This window comes from Rhipicephalus sanguineus, chromosome 2 (genome assembly GCF_013339695.2).
Source record: "Rhipicephalus sanguineus isolate Rsan-2018 chromosome 2, BIME_Rsan_1.4, whole genome shotgun sequence".
Taxonomy (NCBI): domain Eukaryota; kingdom Metazoa; phylum Arthropoda; class Arachnida; order Ixodida; family Ixodidae; genus Rhipicephalus; species Rhipicephalus sanguineus.
This window is the reverse complement of record NC_051177.1, coordinates 182530892-182546365: the sequence shown is the minus strand read 5'-3', so window position 1 is coordinate 182546365 and position 15474 is coordinate 182530892.

Genomic DNA, 15474 nt, shown 5'->3' with positions numbered 1-15474 from the left:
CGACTTCGATTTGCCAGTAGCCGGTCTTGAGGTCCATCGACGAAAAGTACTTCGCGTTGTGAAGTCGGTCCAGTGCGTCGTCTATCCGTGGGAGAGGGTACACGTCCTTCTTTGCGATTTTGTTCAGGCGACAATAATCGACGCAGAAACGTAGGGTCCAATCCTCTTCACTAACACCACGGGAGACGCCCCACGCTGTTAGACGGCTGGATGACATCGTCGCGTACCATTTCGTCGACTTGTTTTTTAACGGCCTCCCATTCCCGCGCCGAAACCCGTTAGGCACTCTGACGGAGTGGTCGAGCATTTTGTTCTGTTTTAATGCGGTGCTTAGCAAGGGGCGTATGTCGGACACCGCGATGACGACTAAAACGTCCCATGTATTCTGCGGAAGGCATCGAAGCTGTTGCTGTTGGCGAGCGGGAAGACTTGAGTTTACGTCGAAGGGTGGCTCAGGGATTGGGGTAGTCGTCGTAGCTTCGTCAGAATCTGAAAAGGCAAACGCATCGCTGACGGCCAAGATTTCTTTGATGTATGCAATCGTCGTGCCCCTGCTCACGTGTCTATTCTTGGCAGAAGTTCGTTAGCATCACGCTTCTTTTCCTTCATGCAACTGAGCAATGCCCCTTGCGGCGCAAATGTCATGGTATAGCAGAAATCGCTGGTCGCTCTCGATGACACTTCGTGTCTTCAACTTTTTCGGTGCTGACGGGAATTATGACGCTGGAGCGAGGCGGGCTGGTAACTTGATCCTCGAGCACGTTCAGGGCATGTTGACATGGATTCGTATACGGCGGCGTCGTTTTGTCGGACGGTAGGTTTATCGACTTGGTTCTTAAGGCGACGACGGCGCGTGATGGTTTAAGAAGTCCATGCCAAGTATGACGTCCCTGAACAGTGTCGCAAGTTTACGAAACTCCCAGGATCGTGCGATTATTGATTGTGACTCTTGCTGTGCAGACTCCAGACGGCGTTATTAGATGGCCTCCAGCGGTAGGGATTTCGGGGCCTTCCCAAGCAGTCTTAACTTTCTTCAACTTAGTGGCGAAGAGCCCACTGATGACCTAATAGTCGGCTCCAGTATCGACGAGAGCGGCGACGTTGTGGCCGTCGATGAGAACGTCGAGGCCACTAGTTCGTCGTCTTGCGTCGCGGTTGGGTCGCGGCTTCGGGTCACGGCTGCGTCGGTTTGTTCCGCTGCTTCCACGTTGCGTCGTCGGGTATTCTTCGGTACGCGAGATTGCGTCGTCGAGGGTCTGTCTGGTTCGCGTCGTGTTCTGAAGGTTTCGTCGCGGCGTCGCCGTCGGCGGCGGAATATCTTCGGTAGTTCGTCGTACAGCAACCGCACCTCCACCGGTTGCTGCCCTTAGTTTCCCGGATACGGTCTAGGCGACCGGCCCCGGTTTGGGCCAGTGTACTGCCGGCGGTGCGGTGACATGTAGCGGCCGGCGACGGCGAGCGGGAAGGTCGTCGTTCTTGCAACTGTGTTCCGGTGAGGTACTCGTCGATGTCGCGAGGCCGTTCGGGCTGCGGGCACGGCGCGCGTTGACGGCGGATCCGCGTAGCTCCATCTGTCGGTACTGGCAGCGGCGATACGTGTGGCCGGCCTCCCCGCAGTGGTAGCAGAGCGGGCGGTTGTCAGGGGCACGCCAAACGTCGGTCTTTCGGGGGGCGCATCGTTGTCCTGTCGGCGGGCGGTATGGCGTCGGTGGTGGTGGTGGAGCGGAGGTGCTGCGGCGGCGCGGCGTCTTGACGCGGGCGAGGAGGGGGGGGGGGGGCATGCGTCGGCTGCAGCAGCATAGCTCAGGCTTCCGGCTGAGCCTGCGGTGCTTCGGGAATTTCCAAGCGATTGCCCGGACTTCCTCGCGGACAACGTCGCGATTGAATCCACTTTATGCTGCGGCGGAGGTAAAAGCTTCGCAGTTCCTCCCGCACGATCACTCGAATCGTTTCACGCAGGTCGTCAGAGCACAATGATTGAACTTCTGCGTAAGCTGACGTCGAGCGGCGATTGAATTGTCGGGTGCGCATCTACAGCGTCTTTTCAATCGTCGTCGCTTCGGAGGTGAATTCCTGGAGTCGTCGGTGGGTTCCGCATCAGACCCGCGAACAGCTCCTGCTTTACTCCTCGCATGAGGAAGCGAACTTTCTTCTCTTCCGGCATTTCGGGGTCGGCGTGGCGCAAGAGTCTGGTCATCTCTTCTGTGAAGAGCACCACGTTTTCGTTTGGCAGCTGCGAACGGGTTTCAAGCAGCGCTTCGGCCATCTCCTTGCGGATGACGCTCGTGAATGTAGCGAGGAACCTGGTGCGAAATGTGTCCCACGTTGTCAGGGTTCGCTCTTGGTTCTCGAACCAGGTGCGAGCAGCGTCTTGCAAGACGAAGTAGACATGCCGTAGCTTGTCTTCGCTGGTCCAGGCATTGAAAACGGCGACTCGGTCCTAGGCTTCGAGCCAGCTTTCCGGGTCTTCGAATGACGATCCGCGGAAGGTTGGCGGCTCCTTGGGCGTCCGGAGAAGGATCGGTGCGGGCGGCACAGCGTCTGTCATCGTCGCTGTGGTCGAGGTGAGGGTCCTTGTTTGCCGGGTCTTTTCAGGTAGAGGCCCGTACTTTGGCGGTAGACCATATTTCCTGCGGCTTCCTCGTTGCTCGGTCTTGGCGTCGATGTCTTCTTTGCGACTCGGGGGGCTTGGTTCACGGCTTGACGGGGGCGTCCGGAACATGGACAAACAGCACCTCCACCAGATGTCACGTGGTCGTGACGTCGACGAAGGCAGCACTCAGCACGTCCGAGATGAAACTCTTTATTTGGCCGAACTTGTGGCCGAGAAACTGAAAGTCAAACTGCAGCAATACACTGATAGCTGCGAACAGAGCGTCGACCGTCGATCAACTGCTCATGGCTGAGATGCACAGTCTTTTATACATCACGCATTGAACTTTCCTGTCTTATCACTGGTTGTCGCGCAAGCACTGGAATAATCTAGACTATTAGCGTCCTGCGTGCAATCTTAACAAAACGATCTACTACACTCGCGAAGCTTCTCGAACATTGCGGCGCGGTCAGCGTCGAGCGTTGATACCCGCCTTTGCTGGTCAAACCCGAATACATCAAAATTAAAGAAGAAGCGGGCGCGGCATTGCCCCCCTCTGAAAAGACATCGTCCCGATGCTTGCGACATGACGAACATAGCAGGAAAAAAACGAAGACTCAAGGAAGAAAATAAGGAGAACAAGTGCATACGCATAGAAAATGAATTACTAGCCTAACAAAGGCTAAAAAGTAGATCGCGTGCACCCCGGGCCATTTTCGCCGTGCTACGTCCGCTTCACGCGCAAAAAACGTGCTCAGAACACACGTGAACTTCTGTTTCTGGCGTCTGGGCGCACGACATGACGATGTTGTTGTTCAGGTTGTGCGCGGCGTCGGATTGCTTAGAAATAAAGGGCCCCGAACTTTCTACTGGAATTAACGAATACGCTTCCTTAGGTGGCTTCGTGCTACAAACGGGTCGGGAAGTCAGCACGCAGCGCTGCCTCTACCGTTTTCAGTTTTCCTGATACGTGCTAAGTTTTAACTGCCTGACCACCGCGGAGAGCACGCCGCGGGGCGTCCGCCACCTTGCGGGCCACACTTTTCCGCGAAGATACTGATTTTCCAAATGATTTTCCAAATGTGTCCAGTTGCTTCGAGTTGTCGATGAATTCGCCCTGGCGCTGCCAATTGCCAGCTTGCTGGTTAGCTCAATTGGTAGAGCGACCGCCCCCCCCCCCCGGAAAGGCGTTGGTCCCGGGTTAGATCCCCGGTCCAGGACGAATTTTTCGGCAACTAAGAGGCTTTATTTCTGAGAAATGCGTATGGATTTCCTTGTGGCTTCGTGTACAAACGGGTGGTTGTCTATTTTGCCTTTCAAAACGACCTTTTATTCTTTAAAAAACTCACAGGGTCCCCTGTGCATTCACCTAAGACGACTCGAAGGCGAAAGCCGTCTTGTTTTTCATCTCAGTCGATGTATTAGGGAGCCTACATGACCAGCCGGTCATGCAGGCTCCCTAGATATATTTATCCTGCACCGCCGCCCCTCCGAAAGCTTTTTGCACCTAGCGTGGTTTCGCACTGTCTCCAGGATCCGAGGCACCTCACTTGGTTTTGCACTGCTTCCGTGATCAGCCTACCTTCGACCAAGCTAACATGCCATGTCATGTCAGTACAGGCTTACGCCACGGGAGCGTAGGCACGAGACGGCTGAACCAGGATCGACGCCAGCAGGGAACACAAACCGCGGCTTCACGTGCCACTGCCAAGCGCCGTCTTTATTTCCTTCTCTTGAGGTCGCGCACTCTCCAGTTTTGTTCGCTGCCCAAAGTAGGGCGCTACAACGACATCGCGTCACAGCAGAATTTGTGACGTCATGATGACGTCACAAATGTTTTGCGATCCCTGACGTCATAATCACGTCATATGGTGCCGTCATTACGTGATGATGATTTTTTGCATAACTCGTCCCCGGCGCCGCAGGACGGGAGACGCCGATGGTCAAATTTCGCGTTTCATGAGTCATCTAAGGCTTTCTCCTTAAAAGTTAAGAACGAGATTTATCCGCAGGCAGGCCGAAAAGATCTCCTGGAAAAAATACGTGTAATCAATTAATAGCTCAACCACATGAAAAAGAATATGGGATCACGTTCGCAAATTTAACGGAAACTACGCTTCATATACTGTCCCGAATCCCTGAACTCCAGGGTCCAGACAACCTTACATGAACAAGTAGACCTACTACGTCTGTACTTTTGCACTATATAGAGCTCAGCGAACTATTCGACAGCATTCCTGAAACGTAAACGTTCTATTAAAAAATCACAGCATATCCACGGAGTGAATGATGATGAGTGGGCGAAGCTGCGGAGGTTCATCGGTAAACCGTGAATCTTCCGTGGATTCTGCCCAGTACATCATCACCGACGTGAGATCGGGCGCGTTTATACTAAAGGTTCGATGAGAGTTACGACGACTTGCAGCTCACTTTAATTTTACATGTACGCTGTGAATTTTCATTGTTTAGAAAACCATTGCTTTAGAAAACATCTGGCGTCTTTCGTTAAGCAGCTGGCGTCTTTTCGTTTTGCTTTAGAAACATCTGGCGTTCTTTCGTTTTGCTTTTACAAAACGTCTGGCGTCTTTCGTTGGTTTATTTAATCAATCAACGGCGTTTTGAACAAAAATTTTATTGTTTAATCACGCACAGGAGAAATCTCACCAGGCACTACCTTGGAGGTAAACAATGGCTGCTAATGGGAATGAGAGACAGAAGTCGGCTTTTAGCTAACACTTACACTTCTACTTCTACTAACGTTTCCTACTGGATCATGCCAATGGCTGCTAATGGGGAATGAGAGACAGAAGAATTCGGCTTTTAGTTAACGCGCACGCTGCGAATTTTTATTGTTCAACAACGCACAGGGAAAATCTCCCACCGGCACCATGGAGGTCAAAGCGTAAGAATGTTACGCACTACGACTACGACTACGACTACGAGGGACGAACGGGTGCCGCCTTAAGGAGCTTCGCCCCTAAAATCAAAAGTTTCCGACAAGAGCTTTTCAAGACAGATCATACAAGGCCCTCTCTAAGTCTACACGAAATCAACAGAGTACTCTCTCTTAACGAAACCAACAGAGTACTTTCTGGAGGTAAAAAAACATGATTCATTCCTCCGTCATAGGCATCGGTATGTAGCGAGAGAGAGAGAAGACGTGAGGGCGGCCGACGTGGCCGTGCCGAAGTCTCGCCACTTTATTCGAAGGCCAAGCAGAGCGGCAGCGGCTGCCGGCGTCCAGTCACCCGGAGCGTGAGCACGTTCTTAACTGCTCGCGCCTCGAGCGCTAGGCATGAGCTGCGCGAGAGACGCGGGCGCGTGGTTGTAAAATGACGATGATGATGGCGCTACAGATTACTCCCCCCCCCGCAGAAATGAAGCCGAATTGAAAAACTATGGGGGGCGTATATACAAGGTGGTGACGCGAGACAAAATGGCCGGGCAGTCTAGGTCGGCAACGGTTAAGGGACTGTCGGGAACCATTGGGTCTCTGGCGGGCGGCTCTGGGAGAAGCGTAGCGGGCGAGGGTCGCGACGAAGAGACGCTGTTGGAAGGAGCGAGCGACACCGATGACGTGGAAATCGGTAGTGGGCCGAGAAATTCCGCTGTACAGCCAGCGAAATTGGCACACACACAAGCTCTTGTGATGCTGCGGGTTCGTCCGCAAACTCGGGTATAGGTGACCTTAAGACAGAGTGGAGCGTAGGCTTAGTAACATCTTGGCCAGTTGAATTAGACGTTCGTCGGTGCGAACTTCGCCTGGTTGGGCGGGCGACGCAGTTGGCTTGGCGACGTTGCCGGTAACGGCGTTGGTGGTGGCACATTGCTGGCTGCGGCTGCTCCATAGTCTGCCGTGTAGAGTGCAGACGAGCCGCGAGGCGTGCGCTGCAGATAGACGGGGCGCGACTAATCTCGGTGTGATGAGCCGTGCTGGAGAGACTGGACGACGGTGCTGCTGTAGTCGCAGAATGAAGTTTAGTAGGTGAAGGAGAGCGCGTGTGCGGGGCGGCAGTGGGTTGTATGCCTGTGTGGCCGGTAGGGCATACGCGGTCTGGTCTACCTGTGGCAAGCACGGCGGGTGGTCTTCGGGATTTTCTGTCATCGTCGCCGCGTCCCGCACGTTGGGCCGTAGCTGGTTATGGGCTTGAACGTCTGCTGCGGGAGATTTCGAGGATGATGGTAGTTCCTGCTGGCAAGATGCGCACAGTGTCGAGGTCGAAAAGACGGGTTCGTTGGACATCGCTGGCGATGCCTCCGCAATTGGGGGTCGTACAGCGGGAGTCACGATGTCCGTGTTTATGGCAGGCTCCAGGGCGTGCGGCGAGGTGGCCGTCATGGAGCCTGACGTGTCAGAAGTGTCGTGGGCCGTGGAGGTCGGGGAAGACGTGCAGATGGCCGGCACGTCTGAAGGACCATGGGCCGAGGCTGTCGAAAAGACAGAGCTCTCTGTGGAGTGGCCGGTGGCAGCAGGCACTTCCTGTACCTCGTCGGGCGGGTGGTCGGGCGCAGGAATCGATGCGCTGGTGGCCTGACGTGAGGTCGAAGGAGTCGTAGCCGGGGAAGGTAGGTCATGGTCATGGGAGGGCTGCGGGCCGGGTGGTACCGCTCGCGTTGACGGAGGGGAAACCCGGAAGTCACGGGTCCCCGGTAGCGGGCGGTACGTCTCGCCGTAGCGGGCCAGCACCGCAGCGCAGAGGTCGTCGTATGGCTGCAGGCTGGAAGTCGACGCGGCGGACAGATGACGCAGCTCAGCCGGGAGGGCGTCAAGCAGGATGTCGTGCATGAGCGGCTGCGCTGTGACGCCATTCACCGCGAGGCAGGCGTCGAGCTGCATAAACCACGCTCGGGGGTAGGCCGGGTGAAACGGCGGAACTGGAGGGCAGAGTCGCGGAAGCATGGCAGCCGGCCGCTCGGCGAAGGGCGTGTTCTCCGGGTCACCAATTGTAGCGAGAGAGAGAGAAGACGTGAGGGCGGCCGACGTGGCCGTGCCGAAGTCTCGCCACTTTATTCGAAGGCCAAGCAGAGCGGCAGGGGCTGCCGGCGTCCAGTCACCCGGAGCGTGAGCACGTTCTTAACTGCTCGCGCCTCGAGCGCTAGGCATGAGCTGCGCGAGAGACGCGGCGCGGTGGTTGTAAAATGACGATGATGATGGCGCTACAGGTATATAACTCGAAAGTGAAACGTGTCTTCACACAAGTGCTTTGTTGTTTATCGAACACCGATATAGATGAGCATGCACATTGTCTATTTATTGTTTCGCGGCTGCAGCACCGTTTTACATGGATGCGCACACATTGACGCCACGTGGCACATCCACATCCCTACGGTTGAGTCACATGATTGTGACTCAAACTTTGTGGTAGCTGAAGTAATTAACATACAACTGGACACAATGTATGGTACATCCCGTGCAATGATGGGATCAACACGCACACAATATACATTATTACTTCATATTCATTAATTTAAGGGGTCGTCATTTGAGGAAACACCAAGGTGCGCACTCCCCAGTAGTAGGGTAGACTACTTCTGTGCTCATGTATAGACTACAACATAGTGCTTCAGGAACGCGAGAAGCGGAGTTCCTTGCCTGAGCCGAGAATTCGTGAAGGCATTCCGCTAACCGCTGGCGCGTCTCGATCTCCATCAAAGCCTTCACGTGCGCGACATTCACCCGTCGATGCCGTTGCCCTTCTGTGGTACTCATTGCAGCTGTTTTCTTGACCAGTGCTGTCACACTCGAAAAAGGCGGCAGCGGGGAAATACTGTTGGCGCATGTCGAAGTTGCAATACTCTGGCGAAAACGGATAGGCGTTACACGCTAAAACGACGCGAAAGGCAAAGCACGTAACTACGCCGTCACCGAACCGAATCACTGCGCATGGCGCATTGCACCGGCCGTAGAGTTCCGTAGAATAATGCACCGAAAGCCTCCGTCACCTGAAACACCGAAGCGCTCCCTGTCGGCGATCGTTAGTCAGAATGCGTACTTCTCGTTACGCTCAGAAGGCGATGCCAACCCCGCCAACTACCGAAGCTACCTTTAGGTAGCAGAGTTCCGCATCTGTTTTACAACGCCGCTAGCAACCATGATTCGGAGAAGTGACGCTCGGGCCAATTTTGTATTTCTCGACGCCGCCGCTGCAGCTCACTCAATAACGCTAGTTATCGACAGCCAATGTTTTCGCCGGCCTCGACACGCCAGACATGTTTATCGGCGACGCGGTAGGCATGTCGCCTGCAAAAATGGAGTGCGACTTCACCGCATAGCTGTGGTTGAGCCGGACCTATCGATATAGCGCGTTTGTGCAGCCTCCTGCATGTACGTCAGTAGCGCAGTGGGTAGAGTGCCCGGCACAGAGCGTCGTGGACCGAGCGGTCGTGGGTTCGACTCCCAGATCAATCCAAATCAGGGAAGCTTTTCTTTGTCATATGTTCGTGTGCATTTTTCCGACGTCACTTTCCGCGACAGAAAAGAAATGAAGTGTTGGTGGACCACGGCATAAAAACACTTGCGCGCTAAAAAAGCACCCGGACCAGACAAAATACATTACCAAATGCTCGCTCACCAGCCGCAAGAAGCGGTGAAGGTCTTGCTGCGCGTCTTTAGCGCTATGTGGGACACTGGCGAAATGTCAACAGATTGAAAAAAAAGTTATAGTCACGTTTCTCAAAACTGGAAACGATTGTACATTAGTAACCACCTACAGGCCGATAGCACTTGTGAGTTATATCGCAAAATTCTGTCAGAGCATCACCACTGACATTAGTCTAACCAACGTCCTCGCAAGGAATACTTATTAAATGCCCCACCAGCGGGGTTACAAGAATGAATGTGCACAACCAACCACCTTGAAAGAGAAGCTTTTCTGCAGCAGCACTGCTTTGCAGTGTTCTTTTTAATCTTGAAATTGCATATGACGCAACTTTGAAATAGGTTACTTTACCAGGAATGCACGGGAGGATTCTCAACTGCACGTCTGATATTCCACCTACCGCAACCTTTCAAGTTCGTTTAGGTGCAACATTTTTTTAAAACGGTGTGCCTCAGGGCTTTGTTTTAAGATAGCGGCTGATGTCTAGATAGAGCACTGCACGGGCCCGGGCCGGCCCAAAAGCCCGGGCCCGGCCCGGCCCGCGGGCCGGGCGGGCCGTCCGAAGCGTTTTCCGGCGGGCCCGGGCTGGGCTTGAAAGTGCGGGCCCGGGCTTGAATTCACGGGCCTGGGCCGGGCCCGGCCTTCAGGCTGCGGGCCGGGCTCGGACGCGCTCATTAAAAGGCGTAAGTCGGGCCTTCGAGCACACGCGAACGTTATGCATTGCATGGTCTAAGGTATACTGTGCCAAGCTGAAGTGACACGTGCAAAGAGCTGGCCCTTAGTAAAGCTTAGCAATAAAAATAGAAAAACAGTTGAAGTGCAATTTTTTTTCACCCGTATAGATATAGATTGGCACTGTATATTTTTTCTAACGTTTCGTCTGCTGGACTAGACTTCGTCAAAGTAACAAGTACATCGTGGTGGGTTTCCTTATAAACACGCCAGATTACACACACACATATATATATATATATATATATATATATATATATATATATATTAACAGCGCTAACAGTGGGCCAGATCACGGTTGTTCCCATGGGAGGAATAAAGATTTCGGTCTTTTATTCTAGGTTGACACACGTACGGTACATTTCATTTATATTCCTTGGTATTACGTGCCAAAACCACGATATGATTACGAGGCACGCCGTAGTGGCACCGGATCAATTTCGACCACCTCGAGTTCTCTAACGTGCACCTAAAGATAAGTATATACAGGGGTGTTCTTGCATTTCGCCCCCATCAAATTGCGGCCGCCGTGGCCGCGGGAATCGCACCCGCGTCCTAGGACTTAACAGCGAAACAGCTTAACCGCTGATCTACCACCGCGGGCAAAGCAGCATTTCGATGCATGTACACACCGGATTTTCCGTCCGATCGCCCGCTACAAAGCGCACGGCATCATTATTAATCATCATCAACTAACATCCTCTAGCGGGCCCGGGTCGGGCCTGGTCATGAACAAGCGCGCCCTGGATTAGTTTAGTAATGAACGCCCGGACCCGGGCCGGGCCCGGGCTTGGAACGACGGGCCCGGGCCGGGCTCGGGCTGGATACGGTCAAGTACGCCCGGGCCCGGGCCGGGCTCGGGCTGGGTTCGGTCATGTACGCCCGGGCCCGGGCCGGGCCACGGGAACCACGGGCCCGGGCTGGCCTCGGGCTTCATGAAGCGGGCGCGGGCCGGGCCCGGGCCGTAAAATCCGGCCCGTGCAGTGCTCTAGTCTAGATTGCCTCGCTTAACCGATCAGCCATATACTATCATGCACTCACGTTACGTTGGCAACCTTCAAATAGCGTGCGAGTCATGAAACATGCGACGTGTGAACGACAGATTCAAATACGGTTAGAGAAACTAATACAATGGGCTAAAAAGGGGCTTCTCGTTTTTCGCGCAATAGATTGTCGCCGTCGCCGTGGTGATTTCTCAAGAAGAACTTTTAGAACCAGAGCACGTCCTTAATGGGACAGGCAACCGCAAAGAACACGAATTGAAATAAGCCCACTACTGCAAATATTGCTAAAACGACCCCTGTCGTTTTCATTAAACGTGCTTTTATATTTTAGAGCGCAACCCTTAGGCGCCCGTTCCTGCTTTGAGCGGCGTCAACGTCGGGTCGGTGGCCTTACCGAACGAAAGAGTATGTGCCAGAGGAATTGGGCAGGCTCCCCTACCGTGTAGAGCATGTGCGAGTGTCAAGCGAAAACGAACACGGGAAAAGGAGAGAGAGAGAAAGAGAGAGAGACAGAGAGAAAACAAAGAAAGAGGAAGAGGAAAACAGAGAGAAATAAAAGGAATACCGAGACGAAAAAATTTGGCAGATTCCACGCGCTGTGGAAATCGATGTAATGCGAAGCAGCCAGCAAAGAGCTGCATACATCGCCTTGTTTGCGTTTGAGGCAAATGAAGTCATTCATGTCATGACATCTAGTTCACTGTATATTGCAATGTTTGTCATGCATTCATGCGTGTACAATCTTTAACATAATGAAACGTACATTCTGGCATATGCGATGCATGACCTGTCGTTTATGTTCTTCACGCACTCACGTCATGCCATACCAATTTTGGTGTATATCCAGTTAACAAAACGACCGGAAGCGCACCAAGACAGTGTGATGTAAATCGTGCCGTACATGACATGCATATTATGATGTGCTTCTTAGAACCTCTCATTTATGTTCGTCATACTGTAACGTCACGTCACGCAGTACCAGTTTTGGTGTATATCAAGCTAGGGAAATGGCCGTCAGAGCACCATGAGCATGCTATGTAGATCATACCCTACACGACATGCATGCCATGATTTTCATGTTGCCACCTGTCATTTATATTTGCCACACAGTCACGTCACGAAATACCACTTTTGGGGTATACCAAGCTAGCGGGCCAGCCGCGAGCGCACCATGCGCATGACATGTAAATCATGGTGCACATGAAATGAATGTCATGATTGTCATGTTACCGTTATCTTCGTCATACAGTCACATCAGGCAATACCAGTTTTGGTGTATGTCAAGCTAGCGAAACGGCCACGAGCAGCCCTCTAGCATGGCATGTAAAACATGCCCTACACCACATGCATGTCATGATTGTCATGTTACCACCTGTCATTTATGTTTGTTATACAGTCATGTCATGCAATAGCAATTTTCGTTTATATCAAGGTAGCGAAACGGCCGCGAGTGCACCATGAACATGGCATGTAAATAATGCTGCAAACACTCTCATGCATACGGGCCTTATATGAGGACAGATATTTATCCTGCTACAAATGTCGTCCCGTTACTTGTAGCGAATCATTAGCCGCATGGTGTCCTCAATTGAGAAGCCACCAATGTTCCTACCTTGTTTCAAAGATGGCGCTTGCTGTCCATGTTTCTTGAAGCTCCATGTTCTTACGGAGAGTAGGCTTGTTTGAGGCCACTGAATGTTCGTAAAAAACAAAAAATAATTGCTCGACAGGCTATGGTGCTTTTAAACTATCAAAAATATGTGTTGAAAGAACAACTCTTGAATAATACCAGCTCCTTTTTTGACGTTTTTTTTCTCGACTATGGGCTCTATAAAAGGAATAGACCAAGTCTCCTCAAGTGGGGACATTATGCATGAAAGGTGTAGACTCATCTGCAGCGTCACCAAATAAAAACGCGCCCGCAGAAAGCCAAACCTCAGCTGAAAGCGCTTGTATTTTCCCGCGCTTTACGTGCGCAGTTGAGTGCTTTTATGGGAGCTTTTGGATGTGTATAAGTCTCGCGTTTCCGTAGACTGTGGCAAAAACGACACTTTTCTAAGATGTCTTCTAAGAGACGACTGTCCAGGAAAGAAATCGATGCTATCTTTGACCACTCATCTGACTCTGATGACGATTCCGGGGCGGATAATTGGGAGCAGCTTCTAACCGACCTTGGAACTTCCAGCAGCTCAGAAAAAGAGAGGGATGACCGCGAGCCTGTGTGTGCTAACGGCGCTTCAACAAGCCCTGGTGCAAGGGCTTTCTCGAGAACATCTATCGCAGCATTTCAGTTTGAAATGTAATAGTTTCTTTTAGTGTTCTAGATATACTTCAGGTGTACTGATACCAAGGACTCTAATCAGCTTACGGCATGTTGTCCTCGTATGAGGACACATCAGAAACATATGGTGGCTTTTGATTACTTGAAATAAATTTTGGTCATGAGCTTTGTGATCTCCAGCAACACTTTTAGGCCAAAATTAATTTTTTCATCCTCTGGATTTAATTCATGCATGAGAGGGTTTGTATGTCATGATTGTCATGTTACCACCTGTCATTTATGTTCGTAGTACAGTCACGTTATGTAATACCAATTTTGTTGTTTTCAAGCTAGCGAAACGGCAGCGAGCGCACCATGAGCGTGGCATGTAAATCATGTAAATCATGTAAATCAGGTTTTCAGGGCCCTAGATTGGGAAGAATTAGGGATAAGAGTTAATGGAGAGTATCTAAGTAACCTGCGATTCGCTGATGACATTGCATTGATGAGTAAACGCGGGAGACGAATTACAGCTCATGATTACTGAACTGGATACGGAAAGTAGAAGAGTACGTCTAAAAATTAATATGCATAAAACTAAAGTAATGTGGAACAATCTCGGCAGAGAACAGCGCTTTGGGATAGGTGGCGAGACACTGGAAGTTGTAAAGGAGTACGTCTACTTGGGACAGGTAGTAACCGCGGAGCCGAACCATGAGAGTGAAATAACTGGAAGAATAAGGATGGGATGGGGCTCATTCGGCAAGCATTATCAAATCATGAATGGTAGTCTACCACTATCCCTCAAGAGGAAGGTATATAACAGCTGCATCTTACCGGTACTTACCTACGGAGCAGAAACCTGGAGACTTACAAAGAGGGTTCAACTTAAATTGAGGACGACGCAGCGAGCTATGGAAAGGAAAATGATAGGTATAACCTTAAGAGACAGGAAGAGAGCAGAGTGGATCAGGGAACAAACGAAGGTTAAGGACATCATAGCTGAAATCAAGAAGAAGAAATGGATATGGGCCGGGCACGTAGCACGTCGGAGGATTACCGGTGGTCATTAAGGGTAACTGACTGGATTCCAAGAGATGGGAAACGCGTGAGGGGGAGACAGAAAATTAGGTGGGTAGATGAGATTAAGAAGTTTGTAGGTATAACGTGGCAGCAGAAAGCACAGGACCGGGTTGATTGGCGGAACATGGGAGAGGCCTTTGTCCTGCAGTGGGCGTAGACAGGATGATGATGATGATGTTGTGATCTGCGGGGACTAACGGTTGGCCAGTAAGATGTAAATGTGAGGACTAAATGTTAGTCCATTGAGGTGATCTGTGGGAACTAAATGTTAGACCCGGTTCCGTTAGTCCTTAAAGGGATTAATGGTTGTGGCAGCCCCCTTAGTCCCCAAAGGGACGAACCACACACCCTTTTAACACTTTTTGCCGTAGAGTGGTAGTGTGCCTCAGGAAACGTTAAGCGCCCAGGCTCTTAGTATCAGCTCCTGGCAAATGCTGCTTTTAAAAATTGACTTTCAGATAGGCAAAAGCCATCTCTCACTCAAGCGAACATAATGGTGCCAGAACAATCTTCCGCGCATCACTGACATGCGCCCTCTGCTATCGGCCTAGCAGGCGACGCGCGAGCGCCTCGATCAAATAGCCGCGAACGATACATGCCTTTTGAAATGGGCTGGTTGCCCAGAACGACAAGTGCTTCACGATTACCATTCAAAAGTTTTCAGTATACTTCAAACAGCGCGAATACAGTCGAAAACTAAACCATATAGCCGCTTCGAATCCAGCCACGGCATTTGTCTCCGCGATCGACGACGTGACGGCGGATCTACTCCTGTGGCGGTAAAACGTACTATCGCCGACGGCCGGTTCCAATTGCTCTTGTACAAGCCACAAAAGTATGGCTGTTTTAAATGCGAAGCATTTCTTAGCGAACTTCTGCGACCTTGAGCGTATCTATCTATCTATCTATCTATCTATCTATCTATCTATCTATCTATCTATCTATCTATCTATCTATCTAATCTATCTATCTATCTATCTATCTATATCTATCTAGACGCCTGCGACTTTGTGCTCCCCTGGCGGTTTCGTTAATCGGATGTGTACCGAAATTGGTATGACATAACATGACCGTATTACGAACATAAAGGACAGGTCATAACAAGAAAATCCTGACATGCATGTCATGAACAGCATGATTTACATTCCACGGCCTTGGGGCTCTTGAGGCCGTTCCGTTAATTTCATATATACCAAAATTGGT